Raw genomic sequence first — 15,267 nt, 5'->3', positions numbered from 1 at the left:
TATTTTTTTTTTGGCAGGTTATTTGCTTGCAGTCAGTTGATGACTTTGATAATTCACCAGCTAATCTTTGTATCAATTGTTTTCTTTTATAATGGCTGCATGCCATCTATAATAAAAGCAATAGTTAAATCATCTAAAGTGCCTTGAGTTTAAGTCAAAGGTCTTTTAGCAAAAATATTATTGGAGGATGAGCCTTGCCAATATTTTCTTTAGTAATTTATTTTCCTTCCCCTTTTTTATTTTTGTTAACAAGGTTGGATATTTTCTCTTAAAATTTTAATTAGAATTTTAAATATATAATATCTATACCCTTATGTGCTTCACGATATTGCACGTTGAAGTCATACTGACGACGGATATTTTTGTATTTTTAGGTAGACACGGGAAACCTTTTACCATCAGAGAATTAATTGTTTTCTTTGTTTTGAGATATTATTTTAAAATATGCTCAATTTGGCCATGGTAAAGCAATAGAACTTGTTGCTTCCTCTTCTTCATCGATATAGATCTAAATAAATATATAAACTTAAAAATTTAGTTATAAAATAAAATTTACCATTTCCATATTGTAATATTAAAATTTGTATGGTTTATTGATAAACTAGGACATAATATTTAAATTAATGAATATTTATATATATTTTTTATATATAAGTTTTAATATTTTATGTATATATAATTCTTTATTATAGTATTAATAAATATTAATATATAATATATATATATTTATTTATTTCATAAGCTCATATGAAATAAAATAAATTTTACAGTCAAATATTTTTATTTATAATAAAAAAAGGGGTATATAAAATGTATCTTAAAAAGTATCTAAAAACAGATACAGATACCTCTAAAAAATATCTAGATACAAGATACAGATACCTTTCTAAAAAATCTATCTTGATACAGATACAGATACTACATTTTTATATCTAGATACAGTATCTAGATACTTGTATCTAGATACTTTAACAACTCTGTTATTTACATAATATAATACTCGTCGTATTATTAACTATATACATATTCAAATTTTACATGAACTCTACATATTCAACTTTATAGAAAAAAAACTATTTTCCGTAAATATTTAAATTTATATACACAAGATCTTTAATCTAAATAATACATCACAACAATTACTACTGTCGTAATTGAATAAAAATATTGAATTATATTTTTAGATTTGTAAAAGTTTGTTTTAGTAAGTCATGATGATTTTTATTTAATTTTATTTTAATCGCGTTAACCTTTTATTTTTAGATTTATAAAATTTGATTATCGTAAAGTCATTATGATACGATAATTTATAATTTCTAAAAATGTATTTTTATCTTATAATTTAAATTTGAAGCATGAGTAGGTGCTTTATAATTGTAAAAGAAGATATTTTTAGATTGTTAATTTTTAATTATTTTTTTAATTATTATTCGCTTCCCTATAAAAGGGATGCAAAATTGTAAATTTATAATTGGTATTTTTTTGGTTGTAAATTTTGTATTTGATTACTTTGCTATATTATTTTAATAATAAAGTTTGCTGAGCGCATATTATTTCCGTGTAGAGTTATATATTAATTCAATCAGAGTAATACGGCACAACGTTAAAAACTACAGCTACTGAGAGCATATGATTGCATATTTAGAATAGGAAAAATAATCAACTGTGTAGTCGTTTATATTTCATTAAAAATGGAAGATAATCTTTAAGAAATTTAATATCTAACAATAATTTTCTTGATTACTTAAGCTTCCATCATGTCATACATATAAGAGGAAGCTCATTCTCTTCTTCAAGAATTGTTGATTTGGTTAGACCTATAAATTTTTCCTTATTAGTCCATTCTGTAATACATTGTCTAAAATGGTAACAGTGAGTTATATTTCATGATCTTTTATCAATGTAAGTTGCTAAGAATTATATTATATTATGTGGTTTTTTAAAACCATTATCAACTGAGGCATATGTATGAATTAATTAACCTTTTTTATAACTTGTAATTCTTTAGACGTAAATTTTTTTATACCAGCAATCGAAATATTTTATTCTGTAATAAATAGATTTTGTATTAAAAAATATTATTTTAAGAAATATCATGTATTGTTTTAATTATTTATATGCTAGCTAGTTTATATTGTAAGCATATAATAAATAACAAAATATAAATTTCAGAATAATTGTTCAGATTTAGCAAATTTTAAAAATATATTATATTAATATAAAACCGGCCCGCAAATTACCCCATAAATTTTTTTAGTTGAGCCCCCTGAAATTGTAAAAGCTAGCGAAGCCCCTGTGTAGGGATATGGATTATCTCATGGGCCATCCAAAGATAATAACGATCTGTTGGACAGTACGGATAAAAGTGGCCTCGTGGACCATCCAGGGATGATAGGGATCTCTTGGCCATTCTAGGATAACGGTGACCTCATGGGCCATTTAGGCACAATGTCAACTAATCTACAATGGACTCGATAACCATACTCCGGTGGGTTATCCATCAAGGTTGATACTCCGATGGGAGAAAAAGCATGTAATAACTTGATAACAATACTCCGATGGGTGATAGATTCGAGGTTGGCATTCTGATGGGAGATCAAGCATACAATGAACTTGATAACAATACTCCGATAGGAGATCCGTCGAAATATTCCTGTGGGAAATCAAGCATACAACGAAATCGATAATGAGATCTGCCAGTGTTGATACTCAGGTGAAAGATCAAATATATAGACTCGATAAGAATATTCCGGTAGAAGATCCGTCGATATTGATGTTCCGGTGGGAGATCAATCAACAAGGCAAGCGAATATTGATGCTCTTTGATGAGATTATAGATTTGATAGGAGGAAAAAGAGCGACCTTCCGAAAATATCAAACAATCATCTGACTCGTTAGGTCTGGAAGATGACCACCTGCTATTTTAGTGGAATACAGACTGGGTCGAGAGATCTTATAGCCGAAGCATTTAGTAATGTATAAATTATGGTATAATTAAAACCATAGTATAAATTAAGGTTTATGTTTTGAAATTTCGTCGTAATATAAATGATAAAATGGCAAATTACTATTTTTACTTTTGTACCTTTCTGGTGGTAGTCATAATACTTAGTATAATTTTGAATAATTAGTAGTATTACAGTTATATTTTATATTTATCTTTAGTTAATGATTTTAATGATAAAAATGTAGCAAAAAAAATAAACCAAATATATCATTATGATTGTATTCACTAGTAGTTTACGTGATTAGCTTCCGAACACTGGGATTGACAGACAAAAATAATGAATCCACATCATATGGTTTTGGAGATGGATTAAAGCTCGAGAATGATTGCTGGGGATTATGGAATGGATGGGGTTGTTTATATTGGATGTTTTTGATTGTATTTTATTATGTTGTTATCGGATAAAGATGATTAAAATAATATGTATAAATGGCTTCTTTGATTGCAATAAAGAATTACAAGTAGTCCAAATTATATATATATATATGCTACAATAGTATTATTTAAAAAAATATAAACATCAAATGTATTATGCGTTATCTTATTTTATATTAATATTTTAAAACCTTGTCTTAGACAAGAAATAACTTGGAAATTTTGCTCAATGATTGTAACAAGGTTTGGACCTCTATTTAGCAAATTTCGCTTACATAATATTATTTTGGCTATCTTAATCGGACCCTTTTAAAAAATAGGGCCAAATCAGGCTCTAGTATTAATGATATCAAATTATAATGAAGATAATTATCAAAGAACTTACTTTATAATTAATTTAAATTTCATATTAATAGAATATCCTTCCACAAAAAATAATTTTAATGCTCAGATTGATATTATACTAAATTTCTAAAAATATATTTGTTAAGATATTTATTTAAATATAAAGTAATTTTTGAACTTTATTAGCTATAATTTGCATTTTTTTGGGTTTAGTGTTGGGGGGGGGGGTCTAAACCCCAAAAATATCCGTGGCTACGCTACTATCTCGGGAGATGATAGACTTATGCCAAATGGCGTATTAGCAAAAAATAAAAGCGATATTTTTTCTTATTTATACGCATATTCCGAATCGATAAAAAGTTACGAAGTGGTCAAGAAAATGGATGTATAAATAATAGTGATGTAAAAATTTCTAAAAAAAGTTCATGTTCAAAAAAAAAGGAACGCGTTCAACTTCATAAAACCGTTCAAAATTTTAAGATAAATTTTTTTTAAATTTAATTTAATATAAATAAACTTATATTTTTTAATACAATATATTTTAGCCATGTTAAAAAATAATATAGTTTTATTTTGATAATATAATTATAAAAAAAATATAATAATATAATATAGCGAATAAAAAGATATTTTTATTTATAAAAAATTTTTATTATTAAATTTTAATAACAATTGTTTTCAATATATTTATCTGATAGAGAGGAACAGTTGGCAGAATTCGACATTAGCCTAAAAACACGCTCTACAGGGGCAGATGAGGGGATTGCGGTATTATACTTAATAAACAGCTCTTTTAACGTGGAAAATTAATTAAAAACATATTGTTTTGTTATTTCAAAAAATTGAGATAAGTTATCCTCCTCCAATCTATTCTCTACTCTCGACAAAAAAAAAGGATATCTCGAAATTAACAGTTCTCTAGGGTTTTCAAAGCATTTTTTTCAATAACGCTATAAGTTTATAATATGTTCGTTCTGTGGAAGTTTTATTTAAGGCCATTGAAGATTAAATGCTGGATGTATAATTGCAGAAAGAAGATATTGATCCTTATATATATGTTCAAATCTTTAAAAAAATAAAATATTTGTAATAATTGAGAGTGATAGGTTTAATACCTTTTATTAATCCCATTTAATACGGCGTCTATTAATGGTTGACCATATTTGATGCCACTAATTTTTTTAATTTAATAAAAAATATCGCTATTGTTGGGGTCAAATATCCCAAATGCATTATTTCTTCAAATTTAATGATTTAACTTAGTTATATAATATAAAATCAAAAAATTAATATTAAAATCAAATGTCTTAAATTGGAACCTGAAGATTTTGACAATATAATACTTTTTGGCCACATTTTACACTTGGTAAGCATTGGATTAGTTCCTTCAATATAGGATGTTAATGTAAAACATTTATCATATTTGGACATAGTAATGATGATTTATCTGATTTTGGATTTTCAGAATCAGATGAAGAGGATTAAATAATAATATCCATGCTTATGCTAATCTATTAAATTAAAATATAAACAAAAACATTTAAATTCATAAACTATATGTTAAAAAAATTGAAATGTGAAAAGGAAATACACAGCCGATTAAAAAATATAGATAATACATTTTAAAAAAAATTTCGGAAATATTAAATTTTTCAAATAAATAAAAATAAAAATATTTTTAAAATTGAACGAACGTTAAATTCGAACGCGTTCGTCATAAAAAAGGAACGCGTTCACGTTCAAAGTTTGTCAAAAATAAAAGGAACGCCGTTCATCATTTTTTTCAAAAAAACGAACTTCGTTCACAAACGCGTTCATTTAAACGCATTCGTTTATAACACTAATAAATAATATAGTAAACGAATCTCAATTACCTCAGAATTTATTGCCATCTTTTCAGTAATGTTATATATCATTTTTTTAAATTTTGGTCACTCCAAGTATTTATAAATAAATATAAAGAAATACATTTTTGTCTTATTTTAAAGGTTACTTGGAAACATTAAAGTTCTTACCTTGTGATGACTTATTCTATAAAATTGACACACAACAATCCCTAGCAAGCTTCAAATCTACAAACAATTGCTCATTTTTTATATAAATTTTTTTATTGAATTTATGTTGAAATTTATAAATTATATCTTTTGATATTTTTTTTTAATAAAGAGAGTTTAGAAAAATAAATTACTCTTAATGAGCTCCCATAATCTTCTTAATTAATTTACCTAAATTAATATAATTTTAAAAACTTATGAACCATTTGGGAAATATTTATACCAATTTCTAAAAGACTTCTTGTGATTTTCTTATGTTTCTAGAATTACTTCAAACTGGTCAAATTATGTATTTTGGCAAAATTTTTGCCATTAAAATATTCATTATGAATTTTAACATTTTATTAAAACTTAATTGATGGCAATTTTTTTTATTTAAAAAAATGATATTCATGTTATATACTAAATTTTTAAAATAGCCATTTTTGAGTTGATGATTTAAAAAAAGGATTAATTCAGATTTTAAAAAAATTTCCAAATTTATTTTTAGAATTTGGGAAAAATTGTACAAGCAATACAAATTAATCTAAAGTAAACATAATAATTGGTGTGATTACATAGTGTTGTAATGAAATGTATATAAAAATGGTATGATTAAAAAAGATATCTTTATTCTATATATTTATTTATAATATGCTTAAAATAGGATAAATAAAAAGAAATATGCATAAAAACTTGTTGGAATTAAATAGAGTTTTTCCATTAAGTAATAATATTGAAATTTCTAAAGATCTCTAATGGTGCAGACTTCAAGAATATAATTTTTAAGTCAATTTATTGATATTTAAATTTAAAAAATATAATTATGATCGCATAACTCAAAATAGTTTCCTATATATATTGACAATTTAATTTAATGTAGTTTATAATAAATTGATCTTTTTAAAGTTAAAATATAAAATTGAACATTCGTTTTTTAAGTAAATTGATTTATAAAATATAAAATTTAATATTAGTTTATAAGCAAATTAATTTTTTAAAATATAAAAGTTGTTTTTAACAAAAAGAAAGAACAATTCTTATTACATTTGAAATATTTTAAGTTACGCCATAAATAGCTTAAGGATGTAAAAAAAACAATTTTTTAAAGTTAAGATAAAATACATGAGTGTCACTGTTTAACATTTCACACTTTTTTTTTTATTTCTTATTTGCCCTCTGTCTATAATTTTTGTCGTTTGTCATTCTTGTTCGTTAACCCCTTCGTTGATCTTTTTTTGTTGTACGTTTTATCAATTTAGTTCCACACACAAAAAAAACTAATTTTGTTTTAATATAAGGAAGAGAAAAAAAATTTATTATCAAATTTAATTCATTATAAAATTTTCAAATTTTCTAGGCAACACACTATTTCTAACTGGTCTTTGAACGTTGCGATTCTGATCATTCACTTGTATATTTTGGTTTCTTGGTTCATCACCTCCCCTTCTAAAATTCAATGTATAAGGTGATGCATTATTATTAACATTCGCTTTAAAAACTGTTGCACCATTAGAAGAAGGTTCAACATTAGTTGATCTTTTTTTTATTTGGTCCAAGTGTCTTTTTATAATTTTGTTCCCAATATCTATCTCATACAACAAATTTCCGTTTTTGCGCATTATTGTACCTTTTTCCCAATTATTATCCTTAAAAGTTTTATACCATATGCTGTCTCCTATTTCTATATCCCTATCTATTGATATCTTGCGATTTAGTATATGATCTCTTTCATCCCTCGGTTTTATCAACTCCCATTTTGTCCTAATCATTCTGGAGAACATTACTTCTCTTGGTATTTTGTTGTTCGTTGCGTTGGGTGTATTACGATAATTAAAAAGAAACTTTTCTAGAGCTATGTCTACGTCTATTTTATTATTATTTTCCATATTCCTTTTATTCATTTTCATTGATTTTTGCTTGTTATCCTTATCATCTTATAATTCGCTTGAACATCATCTTCACACTAGCTTGTTCATCTCGTTATTTATTATCATTTTTATCAATGTTTTTAAATATATATTATGATCAATATATCTCAAATAAAATAATTTTGGAATAATTGAAATGATAATGGAATAAATAATTTATCAGAATGATTCATAAGAATAAGAATCATAATAGAATATTTGGAATTGTTTCATTTTATATAATAATAATTTTTTTTTTATTTATTATTTAATTATTTTTATTTTTTAAATTTTACTAATTTATTTTTCAATTTAAACACTTTTTTTATATCATAATTTCTCTTTAACTTGTTCTTTATAACAAAATTTCTCTTTCTCCTTCCATTTTCAACATATGATCTCCATATCGTACTCCTAATCTCTCTTTCAACATCGCGACATTTAATCACCCTTGTTTTAATTTTCTTTTCCATAGTTTTTTAAATTTTTTATTAATTATAAAAAATTTTATTTTATTATTTTCTTCAATTTTTATTTCATTATTGTTTTTAATAACTATTATTTCTCCAATTGTTATCAAATGATTTATTTCTTCTAATTTATAAGAATTAATTTCTTTTTTAACATTTGGTATTAAGTTACATAATTCAATTTTATTCAAGTTTTTTTTATTATGATATTTATAATTATAATTTTCATACTTTTTATTGTAATATGTACCTTCATAATTTTTACTATCTACTTTTCTATTTTCCTCGATTATATTTACAAAATTACATTGCTCTATTAATTCTTGTATGGTATTATCATAATCATCCTCGACAATATTCACAAATTTATCTAGTATATTCCCAAAAACTGTTATCCAAGTCCTTCCTAATAGTGCAATCTTATCACTCTGGACTACATAAGCAGTTAAGATTTGACTTTTGTCCTCGAATTTTGCCTTGACTTTGGTAGTTCCCAATACATTTATTGTGTTTCCATCATATCCAGTTAATTTAATATCTGATTTATTTAAGATTTTTACTCCAATCTTTTTCGCGATATGAATCGGTAGAATACTAAACTTCGATCCGGTATCAATCTGCATTAAAATAGGCATGTCGTTCAAATATACCGTGACCTTATAAGCATCGTTAGCTGTGTAATTATTATCGGTATCCATATTGTTTATGTCTAAATTGTATAAATTATATTCTTTTCTTTCTAGTTTGTCATTATCATCTTCTTTTATCTCTTCTATATTTACAGTGTTTACTTTATTTGTATATCGTGATTGATTATTGTCGTTGTTATGATATTTACAATTGCATACTTGATTTGTTCCTCGATTTCCAATATTATGATTATCGTTATATCTTTGAATGCATCTTGAATCGTTATAATGTCTGTTATATCTGTAATTATAATCATTATTAAATCTATTATTATTATAGTCATTTTTATTATAACTAGCTCTATTATCATATTTCGAAGAATTATTGTACGATCCTGGAGAGTTTGCTCTGACGTTGTTGTAATAATTCGCGTTATAATTCTGATATCTAGGGTTGTAATTATTTCCCTGATAATTATTTCTTTGAAAGTTGTTGTTTCTCGTAGTCCATAGTTGTCTGTTATCGTTATTCGATCGTGGATTATGTCTATCGTCGTATCTGACCACCTGTTTGTTTCCTTCAACTTTCATGCCTATTTGTCTTTCCAAATGTTTTACGCTTGTTTCTTCTTCAGTCACTTAAAGAAATGTTTTCAACTTTAGCTATTATATTTTCTTTTAATTCTGTCTCCTCAAAATCATCTCTTAAACTAAAGACTTCTGCTAACGTAATATTCTCTTTCAACGTAATTTTCTGCCTGATACTACTGCTATTTGATAAAATTTTTACTTTTTCAATGACTCTACTATCGCTTAACGAACATTCATTTTGTAAAATACATAATCTACTTACCCAATTGATGTAACTTTCATTTTTACCTTGTACAGCTGCATTGAATAATAATAATTTCGAACTTGTAGATTTCCTCGGGTGTAATAACCTAAATTTTTCAATCAATATCGATGGATTGATGAAATCGATAGGTGAACATATTGATTTGAGCTTGATGTATTCTTCGTCGGGTAGTCTACTTGTGAAGGATCCTGCCTTTTCGATATCAGAGATCTGAGCATCGTTGAATATGTCTTCGAAACGACTTAGAAAAACATCGCCATTACCTGTGTATGTTGGAAATTCAATATTAATATTAACGTTATTATTTGAGGTCTGTTTCATAATTTATAATTTACAATATCCTTGAATTTTTCTATTTTATAGTATTGGATTTTATAAAAATTTTAAGAAGTTAATTTATATTTAATATTTTAGAAAATTTTAATTTAGGATACGCTGCCACCATGAAATTTCTAAAGATCTCTAATGGTGCAGACTTCAAGAATATAATTTTTAAGTCAATTTATTGATATTTAAATTTAAAAAATGTAATTATGATCACATAACTCAAAATAGTTTCCTATATATATTGACAATTTGATTTAATGTAGTTTATAATAAATTGATCTTTTTAAAGTTAAAATATAAAATTGAACATTCGTTTTTTAAGTAAATTGATTTATAAAATTTAATATTAGTTTATAAGCAAATTGATTTTTTAAAATATAAAAGTTGTTTTTAACAAAAAGAAAGAAACAATTCTTATTACATTTGAAATATTTTAAGTTACGCCATAAATAGCTTAAGGATGTAAAAAAACAATTTTTTAAAGTTAAGATAAAATACATGAGTAAATATCATGATTTATATATTTTATTTTTGTCATTTATTTTTTATATGATAAATTACATTTTTATTTTCCCACCAATTACATTTTTTTATCTCTTTATATATTAAAACAATAATAAAAAAAATGACTAATACAAATTGATGTATAAAAAAATGTTAATATAAAATTTTCACCGATTAAATTTAAATACAAATTGATATAATATAAAATAAATCAATTGCCAAAATAAATAATAAAATAACATCGATCAACATATTCAACATTCCACCCTCCAAAGAAATTCTGCTTATGATTTCCTTGGATAAGTTGAGTGGTAACGTCATTAACATTCATGATCACCACGCAATACGCCACCCATACGATGGCTTGGTAAAGTAAAGACAACCCCTAGCTAATTTCCAAACCGGGTCGCTTGTGCATGGCATCGGACATCTAGATTCCTTTCGAGCAAGGTTTATTTTGTCGTGCTTCAGACAGCAATCCAATTTCTGAGTCGTTGCATCGATCTTGGCGCACGGAATTCTCCTTGAAGGTATGATCTTAGGCACAGCATCGGTTTTCAAGTGAATTTATCTTGTCTGACCATTTTGGGTTTGTAGGAGTAATTTGATTCGAGGTCTTTTTTTGTTGTCGAGATTATTATCTCGAGATCATTCTCTACATTACCCACCAAGAACGTTTTTAAAATGTTGTTAAAGGTGTGGAGCCACATACGTCCTAGCAGGGGGATCTTTTCACAATACACTACAATGTCTTCCAGTGTATGTGAGTTTCCTTCATAGTTAACCTTCACATTGGCAAGACCTAATATCTTGATAGCGCTGCCGTCATAACCAGTGAGTCTCATGTCCGTCTTACGTATCGCGGTTATACCTACAGTCTTTGCTGTCAGCTTCGAAAGTATACTGTACTTGGTACCGGTGTCAACTTGCATCAATGTTGGTATGTTGTTGATGCTCACTGTCACGTTGTACTGTACGCGTCATATGTGGAATCCTTGACCCCCATATTGTACACTTCCAAATTCTGCAGATTATATTCTTTAAAGTGTGTTTTTGAGTCGTCGTCATCATCTATTACTTCGATGTTCATAGCATGGTTCGTATTCAATTGACAATCACGATCTTTGTAATCAGAAGATCTATTGTAAGTATTATTGTCATTTTTGTACTGGTTGGGCCTCGACGAATATTTCGGAAAACCATTAATATTTTGAGGGTTGTGTCTGTGCTGACCACGACGGGAATAGTTGGTTCGGTTATCACCTCTATAGCAGTCATCCCGTCGATCAGGGCTTTGATGATGGTCACAATGAGAGTCGTGGCGATTGCCATGGACGTTGTACCCGCTATTGTTGTATCGATCGTCGACGTAGTTATCGTTGCGATTATCGAAACGGTTGCGGTTATAGTGACAATTATCGTAGCTTTGATCAAAACGATTGTCGTGGAAGTTGCTGTGCCGTCTGTTGAATTGTTTGTCGCGGTCGTTATCGTAGCGTATATCCGTTCATCAAATCGTTTGTCACATCAATAGTCGCAGCGTAAATCGTAACGTTCATCGAAATACTGTGCGGGGCGATTGTCATTGATGAACTAGGGTTGCTTGATAAGAGATTTACCATGTGCATGAGAGTCCTGAATGGATTTTGTTGTTACGTAACTATTTTTGACTCTGCCCATGTGATTAACCTCTTGTGCACCAGGTGATTCTTTCAAATGTAACATTTTTATCTCGCCCTTGATGCCACTTGGGTCCGCAGTGTCTTCTTCTAGACCTAGATTGTAAATGTCTTCTATGGTCATAAAGCTCTTGACAGCTTTCCTGACATCTTTGGAATACGAAGATACTCTCACTTTCTCAATTATTCTCTGAATGTCATTAAATTTACATTCTTTGTTGAGTCGTGCTACACGCGTGACCCAAGACGAGAATGTCTCATCCTTGCCTTGAGTTGCAGCATAAAATAATGATAGTTTATCGTTCTCGGTCTTCGATAGATAGTGCAACTTGAATTAATTTGCAAAGCAGGGCGATTGGGTCTTGGAAGTCTTCCTCAGTGCAAATTGCCCCAATATTATTGAATTCGTCATCAGGAAGACTTCAGAGAAATAAAGCGGCCTTTTCTCCGTTGGAGATCTTGCTGGTGTTGAAGAAATTCAGCAATTTCCCTATGTAGGCGCTGTCATGGCTACTAAATTTGGTAAAATTCAGCTTGACAAATTCAGTTATATATGTGGAATTGTTCAAAGTACAGAGAATTATAATTGACAAAGGCGTGAAATAGAATAAATGTACATAGCAAAATCAAGTTCAAATTTTGAGATAATACTTACTCAGAGTTCAGACATAGATTAGCCTCCATGTTGGAATTAAATAGAGTTTTTTATTAAGTAATAATATCATGATTTATATATTTTATTTTTGTCATAATTTAAATTTTATTATATGATAAATTACATTTTTATTTTCCCACCACAATTACATTTTTTTATCTCTTTATATATCTTTTTTTTTAAACAATAATAAAAAAAATAACTAATACAAATTGATGTATAAATGTTAATATAAAATTTTCACCGATTAAATTTAAATACAAATTGATATAATATAAAATAAATCAATTGCCAAAATAAATAATAAAATAACATCGATCAATATATTCAAAACTAGACAAATACAATCAACTAAAATACTTTTAGTAAATATCAACATTTGTAATTAATCTTCAAAATCAATAACATTAACAATGGGATCCAGAATTGTTAAAATAAATGTTTTTTATATTTCAATCATCGTATTTAAATAGATACATTTGCAAGCAAAATGAAGCTCCATAGTTAGCATACACCATAATCGGGGTATTGAGAAATGTGGCAAAACTTTCATTACCCATTCAGCATTCTTATTTACCTTTTCAATTATATACTGTTGCACATCATCTTCACATGTATTTTGACCTTAAGCATAATCTAATATATTTTTTTTGCAGCATCAGCAAGACCATATGTGATCTAATCAAACCATACGAGTCTTGTTTTCCTGTAATCTTCATACTTATAGATCTAATTATTTTTTAAAAAAAATTAAATGTTACTATCTAAAAATCAATCATGCTTTAAAAAAAATAATGTTCTGAATTAATATAGGATATAATCATTAAAATTTAAGGTAAAGAAAAAAACAAAACCATATCCTATGAATATTAGTATAAAAAAATACAACTATAATTTATAAAATATTAACCCATATAATCAGGCAAATTTTTTTATGATTTTTAAATTACCAGTAAAAAAACAATTCCCATCTGGTTAAATTGTTTCCATCTGTGATGGAACAGTTAGCACCCTTTCTATATTGGGGGACTTTCCTTTTTACTGACACTAAATTTTAGAAGCATATTTTCTCTAAATATTGGTAGTTGGATGTTTAAATGTATGTTGAATGATTTTAATCAATGTGTCATCTATGGCTTTAAATATTTAAAAAAAGTAAATTAATCATGATTTTTAAGAATTACAATTAACAGTAAATAAATACAATTTTTTAACTTTGAGTCTAAGTGTACAAAGTCTACCTCTACTAGGCCACTTGAAGATCCTTCAAAAGGTGACAAGAAGATTTTTTTAATATCTAATTAAAAAGGTTTATAAATTTGTCTATATCAACAATATACCTTTGGTAAGAACTAAGAACTATTTCGAACATCATCAAAAAATATTGGGCAATTATCGTTTATTTAACTTCGTAACTTTTTATCGATTCGGAAAATGCGTATAAATAAGAAAAAATATAGCTTTTATTTCTTGCTAATACGCCATTTGGCGTAAGTCTATCATTTCCCTACTATCTCAGCTACTCATAACCAAACTTCTGCATTGCTGGTGATATCCATTGAATTATTTTTGTTTTATGTATTATCATGTGTAAAACCTTATCACAAAATATATTTCAGAAATATTTTGTATAAACCAGCGGCATACTCAATATTTGCTGGGCCTACCTTGCCAATATTTATTATTCTTTGAAAAATAGTTTTTTTGTTCGCAATAGGATTATATGTATATTTCGAGAGGCCAATACAGATTATGCTATTTATTATTTATACAAGATTTTGTCTATTTCTACTGATCCTAACTTTTTTGAAGTTTGCTTCAAGATAAATATTTTGCAACTCATTAAAAAACGATATGTTGTTCATTTAAATATGATTATATATATTTTCCGAAAGGACAATACTAGTACGCTATTTTTTTGTTTAAATAAGTTTCATGTCTATTCTTATGGATCCCACCTTTTTTTGAAGTTTGCCCCTTGGCTTCCTTGAACAATATTCTTCTCTATTCGGGATACACTAATTATTTAGCATTATGTTAGTAAAAATATTTGTATATTTGTATAATGTTTATTTTAATTGGCTACTAATAATAAACTCATTTATACTATAGCAATATATAAATTATTAACTATTTTTTTAAATTTATGACATATTTTTCTTTTGTTTAAAACTCTGTAATCTCATGATTTGTGGTCATCTCTATGTAATTAATCACTATTTGTGATTCAAGCCCATTCGTTATTCATGACCATTTCTGATTCCGCGTTGTGATTCCTAGGCCCTACTATCTCCTTCCGATAGCCCTAGGGCCAATATCTAGTGAATATATTAATCGGATTACTACATAGTACATAATATTACAATAGGTGTTGTTAAAAACCTCGATTTGGGTCAAGACCCTATTAAGATTCAAAATAACATAAGCCTGGAGATTTTTCTCATTGATGACAGAAAGGAATCTCCTTTTGCCAAATC

This window comes from Gordionus sp. m RMFG-2023, chromosome 1, assembly GCF_954871325.1.
Source record: "Gordionus sp. m RMFG-2023 chromosome 1, tfGorSpeb1-WG-v2, whole genome shotgun sequence".
Taxonomy (NCBI): domain Eukaryota; kingdom Metazoa; phylum Nematomorpha; class Gordioida; order Chordodea; family Parachordodidae; genus Gordionus; species Gordionus sp. m RMFG-2023.
This window is presented reverse-complemented; position numbering follows the sequence as displayed.